The 19,068-nt window shown below is 39.8% G+C and overlaps 1 long non-coding RNA gene across 1 annotated transcript; it reads left to right on the top strand.

Moving 5' to 3' along the window:
* Positions 1–16,164: 16,164 nt before the first annotated feature.
* Positions 16,165–17,950, top strand: LOC119334314. Its single transcript, XR_005161269.1, has 3 exons — positions 16,165–17,403; positions 17,487–17,551; positions 17,639–17,950. It is a non-coding gene; the product is annotated as an uncharacterized LOC119334314 (long non-coding RNA).
* Positions 17,951–19,068: the final 1,118 nt, after the last annotated feature.

Raw genomic sequence — 19,068 nt, 5'->3', positions numbered from 1 at the left:
TCATTCTCTAATGATGTGATCCCGTTAATCAAATGACAACTCATGTCTATGGTTAGGAAACATAACCATCATTGATTCAACGAGCTAGTTGAGTAGAGGCATACTAGTGACATTCTGTTTGTCTATGTATTCACACATGTACTAAGTTTCTGGTTAATACAATTCTAGCATGAATAATAAACATTTATCATGATACAAGGAAATATAAATAACAACTTTATTATTGCCTCTAGGGCATATTTCCTTCAGTCTCCCACTTGCACTAGAGTCAATAATCTAGATTACATTGTAATGATTCTAACACCCATGGAGTTTTGGTGTTGATCATGTTTTTCTCGTGAGAGAGGCTTAGTCAATGGGTCTGCCACATTCAGATCCGTATGTATCTTGCAAATCTCTATGTCTCCCTCCTTGAATTGTTCGTCGATGGAATTGAAGCGTCTCTTGATGTGCTTGGTTCTCTTGTGAAATTTGGATTCCTTTGCTAAGGAAATTGCACTAGTATTGTCACAAAAGATTTTCATTGGACCCGATGCACTAGGTATGACACCTAGATCAGATATGAACTCCTTCATCCAGACTCCTTCATTCGCTGCTTCCGAAGCAGCTATGTACTCCGCTTCACATGTAGATCCCGCCACGATGCTCTCGTCGGAACTGCACCAACTGACAGCTCCACCATTTAATGAAAAAATGCATCCGGTTTGTGACTTAGGGTCATCCGGATCAATGTCAAAGCTTGCATTGACGTAACCATTTACGACGAGCTCTTTGTCACCTCCATATACGAGAAACATATCCTTAGTCCTTTTCAGGTATTTTAGGATGTTCTTGACCACTGTCCAGTGATCCACTCCTGAATTACTTTGGTACCTCCTTTCTAAACTGATAGCAAGGCACACATCAGGTCTGGTGATACGTCTCCAATGTATCTATAATTTTTTATTGTTCCATGCTATTATATTATCTCTTTTGGATCTTTAATGGGCTTTATTGTACACTTCTATATTATTTTTGGGACTAACCTACTAACCCAAGGCCCAGTGCAAATTGATGTTTTTTGCCTATTTCAGTGTTTCGCGGAAAAGGAATATCAAACGGAATCCAAACGGAATGAAACCTTCGGGAGAGCTATTTTTGGAACAAACGTGATCTAGGGGACTTGGAGTAGACGTCAAGAAAGAAGCGAGGAGGCCACGAGGCAGGGAGGCGCGCCTGCCCCCCTGGGAGTGCCCCCACCCTCGTGGGCCCCTCGTAGCTCCACCGACCTACTTCTTCCTCCTATATATATCCATATACCCCGAAAACATCTAGGAGCACCATGAAACCCTATTTCCACCGCCGCAACCTTCTATACCCAAGTGATCCCATCTTGGGGCCTTTTCCGGAGCTCCGCCGGAGGGGGAATCAATCACGGAGGGCTTCTACATGAACACCATAGCCTCTCTGATGATGTGTGAGTAGTTTACCACAGACCTTCAGGTCCATCGTTGTTAGCTAGATGTCTTCTTCTCTCTCTTTAGATCTCAATACAAAGTTCTCCTCGATCTTCTTGGAGATCTATTCAATGTAATTCTTTTTGCGGTGTGTTTGTCGAGATCCGATGAATTGTGGGTTTATGATCAAGTTTATCTATGAACAATATTTGATTCTTCTCTGAAATCTTTTATGTATGATTTGTTATCTTTGCAAGTCTCTTCGAATTATCAGTTTGGTTTGGCCCACTAGATTGATCTTTCTTGCAATGGGAGAAGTGCTTAGCTTTGGGTTCAATCTTGCGGTGTTCTTTCCCAGTGACAGTAGGGGCAGCAAGGCACGTATTTTATTGTTGCCATCGAGGATAAAAAGATGGGGTTTATATCATATTGCTTGAGTTTATCCCTCTACATCATGTCATCTTGCCTAATGCATTACTCTGTTCTTATGAACTTAATACTCTAGATGCATGCTGGATAGCGGTCGATGTGTGGAGTAATAGTAGTAGATGCAGAATCGTTTCGGTCTACTTGTCGCGGACGTGATGCCTATATACATGATCATGCCTATATATTCTCATAATTACGCACTTTTCTATCAATTGCTCGACAGTAATTTGTTCACACACCGTAATACTTATGCTATCTTGAGAGAAGCCACTAGTGAAACCTATGGCCCTCGGGTCTATTTTCCATCATATAAGTTTCCAATCTATTTTATTTTGCAATCTTTATTTTCCAATCTATATCATAAAAATACCAAAAATATTTATCTTATTATCTCTATCAGATCTCACTCTGTAAGTGACCGTGAAGGGATTTACAACCCCTTTATCGCGTTGGTTGCGAGGTTCTTATTTGTTTGTGTAGGTACGAGGGACTTGCGTGTAGTCTCCTACTCGATTGATACCTTGGTTCTTAAAAATTGAGGGAAATACTTATGCTACTTTGCTGCATCACCCTTTCCTCTTCAAGGGAAAACCAACGCAATGCTCAAGAGGTAGCAAGAAGGATTTCTGGCGCCGTTGCCGGGGAGATCTACACAGAAGTCAAGACATACCAAGTACCCATCACAAACTCGTATCCCTCGCATTACATTATTTTCCATTTGCCTCTCGTTTTCCTCTCCCCCACTTCACCCTTGCCATTTTATTCGCCCTCTTTTTCCGTTCGCCACTTTTCCGCTCACTTCTTGTGTCGCCGTGGGTCATCATGGCTAATCCTTCTATCATCGTTAGTACTCTCGACCATGAAGTTCTTAATTTTAAACAAAGGGAGGGGGAAAATCTAAAAGATGCTTGGCATAGAATTTGCAATGCTCAAAATAGATCTACTAGTAAGCAATCCACTTCCGTTCTTCTTTGCAATTTTTATGTAGGCGTTACTCCTTGGAACAGATATATTCTTGATACCATTACCAGAGGGATTTCTTGGGTAGCCATACTTTTGATTCTTATGATGCTATGATAGATTTTTTTGGCCCACCACCTCTTTTGGTTGATGAAACTATTTTAACTTTGGAACATGTGATGCAAAAGCTTGAAATTATTGAAAATAAAGTTGCCTCTGTGGAGTTGATTGAAAATTTGGATAAAAAGATCCACAACCAAATCACCCAATATGGATCTAAGGTAGGGGTTACTCTGATTTTTTTAAAGAAAAAGAACCTATAGTTAACGAAAGAATAGATCAAGATTCCACAAGAATTGGTAAACTTGAGGATACTATTACTAATTTAGGGTCTGCCTTTTCATCCGTTAAAAATACTCCAAACCCTCCTACTACCAGGATTGCCAAATTAATGTATATTCCTAAAAATAAGGGTGGATCTTCTAGTAAGGAAAATGCGGATCTCAAATCAATAAGTGTTCACCCCAACTTCTTCAATATCATTAAGGGACCTTTTGCTACAAATGAATTTCTTGATTTTTTGCCTAGGAGTTTGATCATTAATAAAAATAAGGAAACTCCCGAGGGTTATAAGTGTTCTATTGAAGAATTGCATACCAAAGAAGATAATACCTAGGTCTATTCTTGCTTTTATGCCTAGCTAGGGGCGTTAAACGATAGCGCTTGTTGGAAGGCAACCCAATTTTATTTTTTGTTTCTTGCTTTTTGGTTATGTTTAGTAATAAATAATTCATCTAGCCTCTTTTTATATGTGGCTTTATGCTTTTAATTAGTGTTTGTGCCAAGTAGAACCTTTGGGAAGACTTGGGGGAAGTTTTTGCGATCTTGCTGTAAAAAACAGAAACTTTAGCGCTCACGAGATTTGTTGCCAGTTTTTACTGGAGAGTGCTATTAGGTTGATTCTTTTTTAAGATTATTAATAGACAAATTCCTCACGTCCACGAATTTATTTCAGAATTTTTGGGGTTACATAAGTATTCGAAACCTACAGATTACTACAGAATGTTCCGTTTTTGACAGATTCTGTTTTCGTGTGTTGTTTGCTTATTTTGATGAATCTATGGCTAGTATCGGAGGGTATGAACCATAGAGAAGTTGGAATACAGTAGGTTTAACACCAATATAAATAAAGAATGAGTTCATTACAGTACCTTAAGTGGTGGTTTGTTTTCTTATACTAACAGAGCTCATGAGATTTTCTGTTGAGTTTTGTGTTGTGAAGTTTTTAAGTTTTGGGTAAAGATTTGATGGATTATGGAATAAGGAGTGGCAAGAGCCTACGCTTGGGGATGCCCAAGGCACCCCAAGGTAAAATTAAAAGACAACCAAAAGCCTAAGCTTGGGGATGCCCCGGAAGGCATCCCCTCTTTCGTCTTCGTTCATCAGTAACTTTACTTGAGGCTATATTTTTATTCACCACATGATGTGTGTTTTTCTTGGAGCGTCTTGTATAATTCGAGTCTTTGATTTTTGGTTTACCACAATCATCCTTGTTGTACACACCTTTTGGGAGAGACACACATGAATCGGAATTTATTAGAATACTCTATGTGCTTCACTTACATCTTTTGAGATAGATAATTTTGCTCTAGTGCTTCACTTATATCTTTTAGATCACTGTGGTGGCTTTATTTTATATAAATTATTGATCTCTCATGCTTCACTTATATTATTTTGAGATTCCTTTAGAACAGCATGGTATTTTCTTTGGTTATAAAATTGGTCCTAATATGATTCATAAAAAGGTGCATTGAGTACTATGAGAAGTTTGATACTTGATAATTGTTTTGAGATATAAAGATGGTGATATTAGAGTTGTGCTAGTTGAGTAGTTGTGAATTTGAGAAATACTTGTGTTGAAGATTGCAAGTCCCATAGCATGCACGTATGGTAACCATTGTGTAACAAATTTGAAACATGAGGTGTTCTTTGATTGTCTTCCTTATGAGTGGTGGTCGGAGACGCGCGATGGTCTTTTCCTACCAATCTATCCCCCTAGGGGCATGCACGTAATGCTTGGTTTTTGATGACTTGTAGATTTTTGCAATAAGTATGTGAGTTCTTTATGACTAATGTTGAGTCCATGGATTATACGCACTCTCACCTTTCCATCATTGCTAGCCTCTTCGGTACCGTGCATTGCCCTTTCTCACCTTGAGAGTTGGTGCAAACTTCGCCGGTGCATCCAAACCCCGTGATATAATACGCTCTATCACACATAAACCTCCTTATATCTTCCTCAAAACACCCACCATACCTACCTATTATGGCATTTCCATAGCCATTCCGAGATATATTGCCATGCAACTTTCCACCGTTTCATTTATGACACGCTTCATCATTGTCATATTGGCTTGCATGGTCATGTAGTTGACATCGTATTTGTGGCAAAGCCACCATGCATAATTTATCTTACATGTCACTCTTGATTCATTGTCCTTCCCGGTACACCGCCGGAGGCATTCATATAGAGTCATATTTTGTTCTAGTATCGAGTTGTAATCATTGAGTTGTAAATAAATAGAAGTGTGATGATCATCATTAATAGAGCATTGTCCCCAATAAAAAAGAAGGGGAAAGGCTAGATAAAAAAGAAAGGCCCAAAAAAGGGGGGAATAAAAAGGGACAATGCTACTATCCTTTTTTAACACAGTTGTGCTTCAAAGTAGCACCATGATCTTTATGATAGAGAGTCTCTTGTTTTGTCACTTTCATATACTAGTGGGAATTTTTCATTATAGAACTTGGCTTGTATATTCCTACAATGGGCTTCCTCAAATGCCGTATGTCTTCGTGAGCAAGCAAGTTGGATGCACACCCACTTAGTTTCTTTTGTTGAGCTTTCATACATTTGTAGCTCTGGTGCATCTGTTGCATGGCAATCCCTACTCCTTGCATTGACATCAATTGATGGGCATCTCCCTAGCCCATTGATTAGCTGTGTCGATGTGAGACTTTCTCCTTTATTTTTCTTCTCCACATAACCCCCATCATCATATTATATTCCACCCATAGTGCTATATCCATGGCTCACGCTCATGTATTGCGTGAAAGTTGAAAAAAGTTTGAGATTACTAAAGTATGAAACAATTGCTTGGCTTGTCATCTTGGTTGTGCATGATGAGAGCATTCTTGTGTGGCGAAAATGGAGCACGACCAAACTATATGATTTTGTAGGGATGAACTTTCTTTTGCCATGTTATTTGAGAAGACATGATTGCTTTGTTAGTATGCTTGAAGTATTATTGTTTTTATGTCAATATTAAACTTTTGTCTTGAATCTCCCGGATCTAAATATTCATGCCACAATAAAGAAAATTACATTGAGAATTATGCTAGGTAGCATTCCACATCAAAAATTCTGTTTTTATCATTTACCTACTCGAGGACAAGCAGGAATTAAGCTTGGGGATGCTTGATACGTCTCCAATGTATCTATAATTTTTTATTGTTCCATGCTATTATATTATCTGTTTTGGATGTTTAATGGGCTTTATTATACACTTTTATATAATTTTTGGGACTAACATCCTAACCCAAGGCCTAGTGCAAATTGTTGTTTTTTGCCTGTTTCAGTGTTTCACAGAAAAGGAATATCAAACGAAATCCAAACGGAATGAAACCTTCGGGAGAGTTATTTTTGGAACAAACGTGATCCAGGGGACTTGGAGTAGACGTCATGAAAGAAGCGAGGAGGCCACGAGGCAGGGAGGCACGCTTGCCCCCCTAGGCGCGCCCCCCACCACGTGGGCCCTCGCAGCTCCACCGACCTACTTCTTCCTCCTATATATATATCCATATACCCCGAAAACATCCAGGAGCACCATGAAACCCTATTTCCACCGCCACAACCTTCTGTACCCAAGAGATCCCATCTTGGGGCTAATAACTCACAAGTATATGGGATCAATTGTAGCCTCTTTCGATAAGTAAGAGTGTCGAACCCAACGAGGAGCTAAAGGTAGAACAAATATTCCCTTAAGTTCTATCGACCACTGATACAACTCTACGCATGCTTAACGTCCGCTTTACCTAGAACGAGTATGAAACTAGAAGTACTTTGTAGGTATTTTTGGATAGGCTTGCAAGATCATAAAGAGTGCGTAAATAAAAGCTAGGGGCTGTTTAGATACAGACAAAACTAAGTTAGTTTTAGTAGAGAGCTTTTTGTCATGAGAAAGTTATTTGTCCCTAGGCAATCGATAACTAGACCGGTAATCATTATTGCAATTTTATTTGAGGAAGAGGCATAAGCTAACATACTTTCTCTTCTTGGATCATATGCACTTATGATTGGAACTCTAGCAATCATCCGCAACTACTAAAGATCATTAAGGTAAAACCCAACCATAGCATTATAAGGCATCAAGTCCTCTTTATTCCCATACGCAAACAACCTACTTACTTGGGTCTGTGTTTCTATCACTCACGCCACCCACCATAAGAAAATCATGAACATATTGCAAACCCTACAGCGGGGATCCCTCACGCTTGCGTGACACGGAGAGCACTATAGGAAAACACCAATAATAAAACATGCAACTCAAACCAATCACGATCGTCAATTAACCCATAGGACAAAACGGATCTACTCAAACATCATAGGATAGCCATACATCATTGGGAAATAATATATAGTGTTGAGCACCATGTTTAAGTAGAGATTACAGCGGGTAAAAGAGGGGTTACACCGCTTCATAGAGGGGGGAAGAGTTGGTGATGATGGCGGTGAAGTTGTTGGTGTAGATTGCGGTGATGATGATGGCCCCGACGGTGTTCCGGCGCCACCGAGAGAGAGGGGGAGAGAGCACCCCTTCTTCTTCTTCTTCCTTGACCTTCTCCGTAGATGGGAGAAAGGTTTCCCCTCTGGTCCATGGCCTACATGGCATGGGAGGGCGAGAGCCCCTCCAAGATTGGATCTGCCTCTCTGCCTCTCTCTGTTTCTGCGTTCCAGATTCTGCCCTTTCACCGTTTCTTATATTCCCGGAGATCCGTAACTCCGATTGGGCTGAATTTTGGACACGATTTTTATCCGGATATTAGATTTCTTGTGGCGAAAGAAGGGCACCAACCACATTATGGGGTGGCCACGAGGGCCCAGGGCGCGCCTAGCCCCCTGGGCATGCCCCCCTGCCTCGTGGCCCCCTCGGGCATCGTCTCGCGTTGATTCTTCTTCCCAAAAATCACATATATTCCAAAGAAATCTCCGTCAGTTTTTATCCCGTTTGGACTGCGTTTGATATGGATTTTCTACGAAACAAAAAACATGCAACAAACAGGAACTGGTACTGGGCACTGAATCAATATGTTAGTCACAAAAGTAGTATAAAAGTTGCCAAAAGTATATGAAAGTTGTAGAATATTGGCATGGAACAATAAAAAATTATAGATACGACGGAGACGTATCAGCATCCCCAAGCTTAATTCCTACTCGTCCTCGAGTAGGTAAATGATAAAAAAGATAATTTTTGATGTGGAATGCTACCTAGCATAACTGATCATGTAATCTAATCATGGCATGAATATTAAGACACGAGTGATTCAAAGCAATAGTATATCATTTGACATTAAGACAATAATACTTCAAGCATACTAATAAAGCAATCATGTCTTTTCAAAATAGCATGGCCAAAGAAAGTTATCCCTACAAAATCATATGGTCTGGCTATGCTCCATCTTCACCACAAAAAATATTCAAATCATGCCCAACCCCGATGACAAGCCAAGCAATTGTTTCATACTTTTGACGTTCTCAAACCTTTTCAATTTTCACGCAATACATGAGCGTGAGCCATGGATATAGCACTATAGGTGGAATAGAATATGATGATGGAGGTTGTGTGGAGAAGACAAAAAGGAAGAAAGTCTCACATCGACGCGGCTAATCAATGGGCTATGGAGATGCCCATCAATTGATGTCAATGCGAGGAGTAGGGATTGCCATGTAACAGATGCACTAAGAGCTATAAGTGTATGATAGCTCAAACTGAAAACTAAGTGGGTGTGCATCCAACTTGCTTGCTCATGAAGACCTAGGGCATTTGAGGAAGCCAATCGCTGGAATATACAAGCCAAGTTCTATAATGAAAATTCCCACTAGTATATGAAAGTGATAACTCAAAAGACTCTCTATATGAAGAACATGGTGCTACTCTGAAGCACAAGTGTGGTAAAAGGATAGTAACATTGTCCCTTCTCTCTTTTCTCTCATTTTTTTCTCTTTTTTTGGTGGGCTTATTTGGCCTCTTTTTTTATTTGGGCTTCTTTGGCCTATTTTATTTCGATAACCTCACCTGGGACAATGTTCTGATAATGATGATCATCACACTTTTATTCACTTACAACTCAATACTCGAACAAAGATATGACTCTATATGAATGCCTCTGGCAGTGTACCAGGATGTGCGATGATCTAGCATAGCAAAGATATCAAAAAACGGACAAGCCAAGAAAATATCATGCTAGCTATCTTACGATCATGCAAAGCAATATGACAATGAATGCTCAAGTCATGTATATGATGATGATGGAAGCTGCATGGCAATATATCTCGGAATGGCTATGGAAATGCCATAATAGGTAGGTATGGTGGCTTTTTTGAGGAAGATATGAGGAGGCTTATGTGTGATAGAGCGTATCGTATCACGGGGTTTGGATGCACCAGCGAAGTTTGCACCAACTCTCGAGGTGAGAAAGGGCAATGCACGGTACCGAAGAGGCTAGCAATGATGGAAGGGTGAGAGTGCATATAATCCATGGAATCAACATTAGTCATAAATAACTCACATACTTATTCCAAAATTCTATTAGCTATCAAAACAAAGTACTACGGGCATGCTCCTAAGGGGATATATTGATAGGAAAAGACCATCGCTCATACCCAACCGCCACTCATATGGAAGACAATCAATAAATAAATCATGCTCCGACTTCATCACATAACGGTTCACCATACGTGCATGCTACGGGAATCACAAACTTCAACACAAGTATTTCTACAATCCACAACTACCCACTAGCATGACTCTAATATCACCATCTTTATATCACAAAACTATTATAAGGAATCAAACATATCATATTCAGTGATCTACAAGTTTTATGCAAGATTTTATGACTAACCATGTGAATGACCAATTCCTGTCATCTCTCTAAATAGATATAAGTGAAGCAAGAGAGTTTAATTATTTCTACAAAAGATATTCCCATGCTCTAACAAATATAAGTGAAGCAAAAGAGCACTCTACAAATGGCGGTTTTCTATGTGAAGAGAAACAGGCAATCCAAAATCCAAATGATATAAGTGAAGCACATGAAGCATTTTATAAAGCCATACTCAAAAGATATAACTGAAGTGCAAAGAGCATTCTATAAATCAACCATGGACTATCTCATACCAGCATGGTGCATAAAAGAAAAGTAAAAACTAAATGCAAAAGACGCTCCAAAATTTGCACATATCGCATGAACGAAACGAATCTGAAAACATACTGATACTTGTTGAAGAAAGATGGGATGCCTTCCGGGGCATCCCCAAGCTTATATGCTTGAGGATCCTTGAATATTTACTTGGGGTGCCTTGGGCATCCCCAAGCTTGATCTCTTGCCTCTCCTCCTTCTACTCACATCGAGACCTCCTCGATCTTCGAACACTTCATCCACACAAAACTCAACAGAAAACTCGGTAAGATTCGTTAGTATAATAAAGCAAATCACTACTCTAAGTACTGTTGCAAACCAATTCATATTTTGTTTTTTCATTGTAGCTACTATAATATAACTTTTCCATGGCTTGATCCGCTGATATAAATTCATAGTTTCATCAAAACAAGCAAACTATGCATCAAAAACAGAATTTGTCTTAAACAGGACCGTCTGTAGTAATCTAAACATTCACCATACTTCTGGTACTCCACAAATTCTTAAAAAATTAGAAAAAATAAAAAAAACATTATAGAAAGACAGTGCAGAAAGTTTCAGAACCGTTTTACATTCCAGTAGAACATGTAAAATCGCGCACTACAGCCAAAGTTTCTGTTCTGCACCGCACAAACCAACAAGCAATGTAAACATCCTAAAGGCAAATCTTGGCACGTTATTTTTATAATACAATGGAATTGTACAAGGGGATAATTATTTTTGTTGAAAAGTTTTTGTAATCAAGATTCACAAAGTTTCTGTGAGCATGAACAAAGTTCAAGGAGCTCCCACACTTCAACAATGCTTGTCTCTCTCACTTTCACTTTCCCTTTTGAAAAGTTTTGGGTTCCCCTCTTTATTTTTTTGTTTTTAAACTATGTAAAAGCACTCAACATAAGTAAATGACTCTCTAAAACTTTCGGGTTGTCTCCCTGGCAGCTCTTTCTTTAAAGCCATTAAGCTAGGCATATAGTGCTCAAGTAATGGATCCACCCGGATCCCAAGGTATATCAAAGCCAATTTTAATTAACAATGATTTGTGATTTAGTAGTGAGCACAAAGCAACATATATCATGTAATGACGAATTCTAACTCTCTTCATATGCATCGAAATGTCATAAAAGAACAATTCATGCACATATAGTAAAGGCCAATGCATAGTATAAATAGTTTCTTGCAATTTTATCATATTGGAAACATGGAGAGGCGGAGATGTAGTTCCTCTATAATAATAATTGCAAGTAGGAGCAGCAAGAACATGCATATTATATCTAGCAAAATCATCATGTGTAGTAGTGAAACGCAACCCATCAATATAATCCTTAATAAGGGCAAACTTCTTCGATATAGTGTAGTCGGGAGAATTCAAATAGATAATAGGACTATCATGTGTGGGTGCAATAGCAACAATTTCATGTTTAACATAAGGAACTATAGCAAGTTCATATCCATAAGCATAATTCATATTGGCATCTTGGCCACAAGCATAGCAAGCATCATCAAAAAGGGATATTTCAAAAGAATCAACGGGATCATAACAATCATCATAGCAATCATCCTTCGGTAAGCACGAAGGGAAATTAAACAATGTATGAGTTGAAGAGTTACTCTCATTAGAAGGTGGGCACGGGTAGCTAATCCTCTCTTCCTCCTTTTGTTCTTCTCTCTCCTCATCATCTTTTTCATCCAATGAGCTCATAGTTTCATCAATTTCTTCTTCCATAAACTCCTGCAAAATATTAGTCTCTTCTTGGACAGCGGATGAGTCCTACATATATGGTTTAATATAAGGATTAGAAGCATAATTATCATAGCAATATTTAAGTATGGCCAAATTTTCAGATTTGTAGAGAGTAGTACCACACTCTTCAATAAAAGAAGCAATTTCACAAGTACCCCTAAAAGCTCTTCAATTTGTTGAACATCATAGTAATTATAAACACCCTTAGTATACGAAGATACGATTCCATTATCACTAAACCCACATTGGTAAGGAAGGTGTTTCTTAGGGTCTTTAGAACAACAAGTACAATCATATATTTCACATAAATTCCAAGCATAGCACTACAAACGGTGAATTTGATCCAGTAAAAGTTTCCCTTTTTCAGATATGCGGTGTCGCACATAACAAGCATGCTCATCTAAAGATTTGCCCTCAACTAAGCTAGTTGGGGTTTCAGACCGAGCACATAGGGATCGAAGATGATCCAAATAAAAAGCTACAGTAGTGTGATATATTTTGAGTGGTTCTTCAACCATTGGTTCAGTAGGTACCACTAATTTTTTTGGTATTTTGCATTTCCTACCCATAACTAAAGATAGAAAACAAGAGCACAAAATAAAAACTACTTAGTGATAAAACAAACAAGCACACACGAGAATATTCACCCCATGCTATAACTCTACGGCAACGGCGCCAGAAAAAGGTCTTGATAACCCACAAGTATAGGGGATCAATTGTAGCCTCTTTCGATAAGTAAGAGTTTCGAAACCAACGAGGAGCTAAAGGTAGAACAAATATTCCCTCAAGTTCTATCGACCACCGATACAACTCTACACAGGCTTAACGTTCGCTTTACCTATAACAAGTATGAAACTATAAGTACTTTGTAGGTGTTTTTGGATATGTTTGCAAGATAATAAAAAGCGCGTAAATAAAAGCTAGGGGCTGTTTAGATAAAGACACAACTAAGTTAGTTTTAGTAGAGAGCTTTTTGTCATGAGAAAGTTATTTGTCCCTAGGCAATCGATAACTAGACCGATAATCATTATTGCAATCTTATTTGAGGGAGAGGCATAAGCTAACATACTTTCTCTTCTTGGATCATATGCACTTATGATTGGAACTCTAGCAAGTATCCGCAACTACTAAAGATCGTTAAGGTAAAACCCAACCATAGCATTATAAGGCATCAAGTCCTCTTTATTCCCATACGCAAACAACCTACTTACTTGGGTCTATGTTTCTATCACTCACGCCACCCACCATAAGCAAATCATGAAAATATTGCAAAACCTACAGCGGGGATCCCTCACGCTTGTGCGACACGGATAGCACCATAGGACAGCATCAATAATAAAACATGCAACTCAAACCAATCACGATCATCAATTAACCCATAGAACAAAACAGATCTACTCAAATATCATAGGATAGCCATACATCATTGGGAAATAATATATGCGTTGAGCACCATGTTTAAGTAGAGATTACCGCGGGTAAAAGAGGGGTTACACCGCTGCATAGAGGGGGGAAGAGTTGGTGATGATGGCGGTGAAGTTGTTGGTGTAGATTGCGGTGATGATGATGGCCCCGGTGGCGTTCCGGCGCCACCGGGAGAGAGGGGGAGAGAGCCCCCCTTCTTCTTCTTCTTCCTTGACCTTCTCCCTAGATGGAAGAAAGGTTTCCCCTCTGGTCCATGGCCTCCATGGCATGGGAGGGGCAAGAGCCCCTCTAAGATTGGATCTGTCTCTCTGCCTCTCTCTATTTCCGCGTTCCAGATTCTCCCCTTTCACCGTTTCTTATATTCCCGGAGACCCGTAACTCCATTTGGGCTGAATTTTGGACATGATTTTTATATGGATATTAGCTTTCTTGCGGAGAAAGAAGGGAACCAACCGCTTTATGGGGTGGCCACGAGGGCCCAGGGCGCGCCTGACCCCCTAGGGCGCGCCCCCTGCCTCGTGGCCCCCTCGGGCATCGTCTCGCGTTGATTCTTTTCCCAAAAATCACATATATTCGAAAAAAATCTCTATTAGTTTTTATCCCGTTTGGACTCTGTTTGATATGGATTTTCTGCGAAACAAAAAACATGCAACAAACAGGAGCTGGCACTAGGCACTGAATCAATATGTTAGTCCCAAAAATAGAATAAAAAGTTGCCAAAAATATATGAAAGTTGTAGAATATTGGCATGGAACAATAAAAAATTATAGATACGATGGAGACGTATCAGGGGCCTTTTTCGGAGCTCCGCCGGAGGGGGAATCGATTACGGAGGGCTTCTACATGAACACCATAGCCTCTCCGATGATGTGTGAGTAGTTTACCACAGACCTTCGAATGCATAGTTATTAACTAGATGGCTTCTTCTCTCTCTTTGGATTAAGGATGACAATTTTACCCATGGGCACGGGTACCCGCGGTTACCCGCCCCATGTGGATAGGGTATAGACACATTTTTATACCCATGAGTAATACCCATACCTTACGCGTTAACTCGTGGGTAGGGCATGAGTATCGTCCTACACCCACGGGTATACCATACCCTACCCAATTACACTGACCCGTGGACCAGCAGTCCACCCTATGCAGCTCAGCAGATGCCACGTCTCGTAGCCCACGTCTCCCCCAATCCTCAAAGAAATTGTACGTTGTATTGTTGCAACCTCCAATTACTCCCGTAATCCCCTCGTCTCCCCAATTCCTCAAATTAAGGAGATTAAATCCCAGGGATGAAGCCTTGCCATCGATCGCTTCTCATCTCGTTCATTCCGCCCGGCCCGTCTCCCTCTCGAAGCTCATCGCGCTGCTGGCCCGCTACCAACTCCCCGCATCTCCAATGTTTGTTCAGCCGGGTGGTGAGTAGGATCACCGCAAGTTGTGGGCACGGCGACGACGAGCGCACGGCCAAGGCCGGATTATCACCACGACGACAAGCAGGCAGACCCAAGGTTTATTTTCCCCCTTTTCCTCTTTGTTCCGTGAGTACTAGTTTCAGTTTGGAATACATCTGCGTACAGTACTTGTTTTGGAATACATCTACTCGCTGAGACGATTAGTTTCAGTACTAGTTTTCGTTCTAATTGATTAGTATATGATTCAGCCCAGTAGTTGTATCACTTCATGCATGATTGGTTAGCAACTTTTTTTGCTGATTTGAGATGCGATTGATCATAAGGAAAAATCAATTAGGCTGCTGTCATTTTTTATATTGGATAGACTCTGTTTACGCATTATGATAGTGGCACTATCATCTTTTTTTTTGCACTTAAGAAACTTATTTGTTATCTATCATGTATAGATCGATGGCTTCTAACGAAGGAGCAGAAGGCTCAGTTGTGCCTGGTGGGGGCAATGGAAACGCTACCCTGACATTTGAAGCTGCTACTCCAACATCTCAACTTACATCTAGCAGAGCTGGTGGTAAGAGAAAGCGAACATCGGCAGTATGGGATGAGATGGAAGAGAAAATAGAAAATGGTCAATTGAAAGCCGAGTGCAATTATTGTCACAAAAAATTTACTGCAGGACCAAGAGCTGGCACAAATCACTTGCGTTTGCATTTGGAATCTTGTCCTGCTAGGCATGCTCCCATAGGCCCAAAGCAACAAAAATTAAGGCTGACAAAAGGCGAAGGTGGCAAAGTGAATTTGGAAAATGTCATTTTTGACCAAGAGAAGGCTAGGAGAGATCTTGGGTTGATGATATGTGAACACGAGTATCCTTTATCTATCATTGAACATAGTGGTTTTCGTAGATTTTGTTCTTCTCTGCAGCCATTGTTTAAGATGGTGTGCAGAAATACTATTAGGAATGATATTGTGGCTATGCATTCTGCCCAAAGGGATAAGATGGTGAATTTTTTTGCAACATTTAAACACCGAGTGGCTGTCACTACGGATTTGTGGACAGCAGGCTATCAAAAGAGAGGTTACATGGCTGTTACCGCTCACTATATTGATCATACTTGGAATCTAAAGAGCTTTCTTATGAGGTATAAAATTTGTACATAGCATAATAGTAATTATTATCAATTAGTCATTTACTATACTATGCTTATGCAAAAAAAACTCATAACTTCTTCTGTTTTATTGTGTTAAATAGGTTTGCTTATGTGCCATGTCCCCATTTAGCTGAGGTTATATCTGAAGCCTTGTATGAGTGTCTTGTTGAGTGGCACCTTGAGCGGAAGATCTCCACTGTCACTTTGGACAACTGCACATCAAATGACAAGGCTATGGTTATATTGCCAGATAAGTTGGATACAAGCTCTCTCATGTTGGATGGTCAATTAATGCATATGCGTTTTGCCGCTCACATATTAAACTTAATTGTGAAAGATGGAATGAGTGTCTTAGAGCAAGGTATAGAGAGGTTGTGTGATAGTGTTGCATTTTGGTCAGCCACACCTAAAAGGCATGAGAAGTTTGAAAAGATGGCAAAAACTTTGAACATAGAGTATAACAAAAGGTTAAATCTTGATTGTAAGACTAGATGGAATTCAACTTATACAATGATTAGCATTGCACTACAGTACATGGAGATATTTGAAAAATTAAAGCCACGGGAAAAGAAATTTAAGTGTTGCCCAACCAAAGATGATTGGGAGTTTGCAAAAGAAATATGTGATAGGCTGAAGCTCTTCTTTGATATCACCGAGTCATTCTCAGGCACCAAGTATGTCACAGCAAATATATTTTTTCCCTAAAGTGATTACCATTCGCTTAGCCATAAGGAAATGGGGTAAGAGTGACATTGAGCTTATACAAAAAATGTCTGAGGAAATGAAGGATAAGTTTGAGAAGTATTGGAAAGATATCCATGGTCTTATGTCTGTTGCAACAGTTCTTGATCCAAGGTATAAACTTCATATTCTCAATGCTCTTTATGGTCCCCTCGATGGAAGAGTGCATGCAGCCACCGAAATAGAGAAGGTAAAGAAGTTATTGAATGAGTTGGTGAAGCAATATAAAGATGAAGTTGAAGGTGAGGATACACGGGATGTTTCTCTTACGGAGCCAGTTGGAGAAGAAGATGAAGCCATGAAACTCTATGATATGTATTAGTCTAGTCGCCCCACGGTCCCTTCTTCATCAATCCATACAGAATTGGACTTGTATTTGGAAGAAGCTAGTTTTCTTAAAAATAGAACAGAACAATTTGATATTATCAATTGGTGGAAGGTTAGCGGCTCGAGGTTTCCTACCTTGCAAAAACTAGCTCGTGATATATTGCCTATTCCCATAACATCTGTGGCTTCTGAATGTGCGTTCAGCACTAGTGGAAGAGTGCTCAGTGCACATCGTAGTAGACTTACTCCTAATGTGGCTGAAGCTCTCATGTGCATGCAAGCTTGGTCTCGTGCAGATATGTTAGGTAATAAGTTTATTCACTTGCACTTATTTTTTTACGTTGAAAATAACTTGCCATTTACATACTAATGTTGGTTATTTCATCAGGTGGTTGGAACTCTACACTCTTTGCTACATTCCAGAGTGTTCTCGAGGATGAGGAAGAAGAGATGGTAAATTAATTGAATGCTTTAATATTAAATCTTTGGATTATAGCTGAATAATTTACTTATATGTCGTGCCATCTTGTTCATGTGAAGGATGAGTCTACTTCAATCATCACCCAAGAGTGAAGATACGGCTGGTGTTTGTGCTGGGTTGGAAGCTGATGGTTGCTACGTGTGCTGGCTGGGTGTGCTAGATTTTGGCTGCTAGCTGACGTAGTTGCTATTTGTGCTAGCTGATGGTGCTCCATATGTTTCTTATGTTTCTTATTTATTACTTATCAGTTGTTATTTTCTGAAGTGTGCCCTGGAGCCTGTGAACATATGTTTTGTTCTCATTATTTTTCCATTTTCCATGTAACACGTTTGCACTCATTAACTTATACGTACGAGATTTTGGTTTCATAATTTTGATAATTTTCATGTATTGATCTATCTATTATTGAGTTGAGATAATTAAATTTTGTTGCCAAATGTGCTCTGGATGAATGTACAATTATGAATAACTTATACTATTTGATCTACCTATTGGATACCCAATGGGTATGGGTACCCGTCGGGTTTGGGTGTGGGTAAAGTTTCATATCCGCGGGTACGGGTATGGGTAGAGTTTTCTACCCATTGACTACATGGGTATGGGTATGGTATTGCTCTACCCTACCCATACCCTACCCATTGCCATACTTACTTTGGATCTCAATACAAAGTTCTCCTCGATCTTCCTGGAGATCTATCCGATGTAATTCTTTTTGCGGTGTGTTTGTCGAGATCCGATGAATTGTGAGTTTATGATAAAGTTTATCTATGAACAATATTTGATTCTTCTCTGAAATCTTTTATGTATGACTTGTTATCTTTGCAAGTCTCTTCGAATTATCAGTTTGGTTTGGCCTACTTGATCTTTCTTGCAATGAGAGAAGTGCTTAGCTTTGGGTTCAATCTTGCGGTGTCCTTTTCCAGTGCCAGCAGGGGCAGCAAGGCACGTATTGAATTGTTGCCATCGAGGATAAAAAGATAGGGTTTATATCATATTGCTTGATTTTATCCCTCAACATCATGTCATCTTGCCTAATGTGTTACTCTGTTCTTATGAACTTAATACTCTAGATAGTGGTCGATGTGTGGAGTAATAGTAGTAGATGCAGAATCGTTTTGGTCTACTTGTCGCAGACGTGATGCCTATATACATGATCATGCCTAGATATTCTCATAACTATAAACTTTTCTATCAATTGCTCGATAGTAATTTGTGTTGGGGAACGTAGTAATTTCAAAAAAATTCCTACGCACACGCAAGATCATGGTGATGCATAGCAACGAGAGGGGAGAGTGTTGTCCACGTACCCTCGTAGACCGTTAAGCAGAAGCGTTATGACAACGCGATTGATGTAGTCATACGTCTTCACGATGGACCGATCCTCAGTACTGAACGTACGGCACCTCCGCGTTCAGCACACGTTCAGCTCGGTGACGTCCCGCGAACTCACGATCTAGTAGAGCTCGAGGGAGAGTTTTGTCAGCATGAC

This window comes from Triticum dicoccoides, chromosome 7A (genome assembly GCF_002162155.2).
Source record: "Triticum dicoccoides isolate Atlit2015 ecotype Zavitan chromosome 7A, WEW_v2.0, whole genome shotgun sequence".
In the NCBI taxonomy this organism is placed as follows: domain Eukaryota; kingdom Viridiplantae; phylum Streptophyta; class Magnoliopsida; order Poales; family Poaceae; genus Triticum; species Triticum dicoccoides.
Note: the sequence above shows the minus strand (reverse complement) of the source record. Positions and strands in the feature narration are given on the sequence as shown.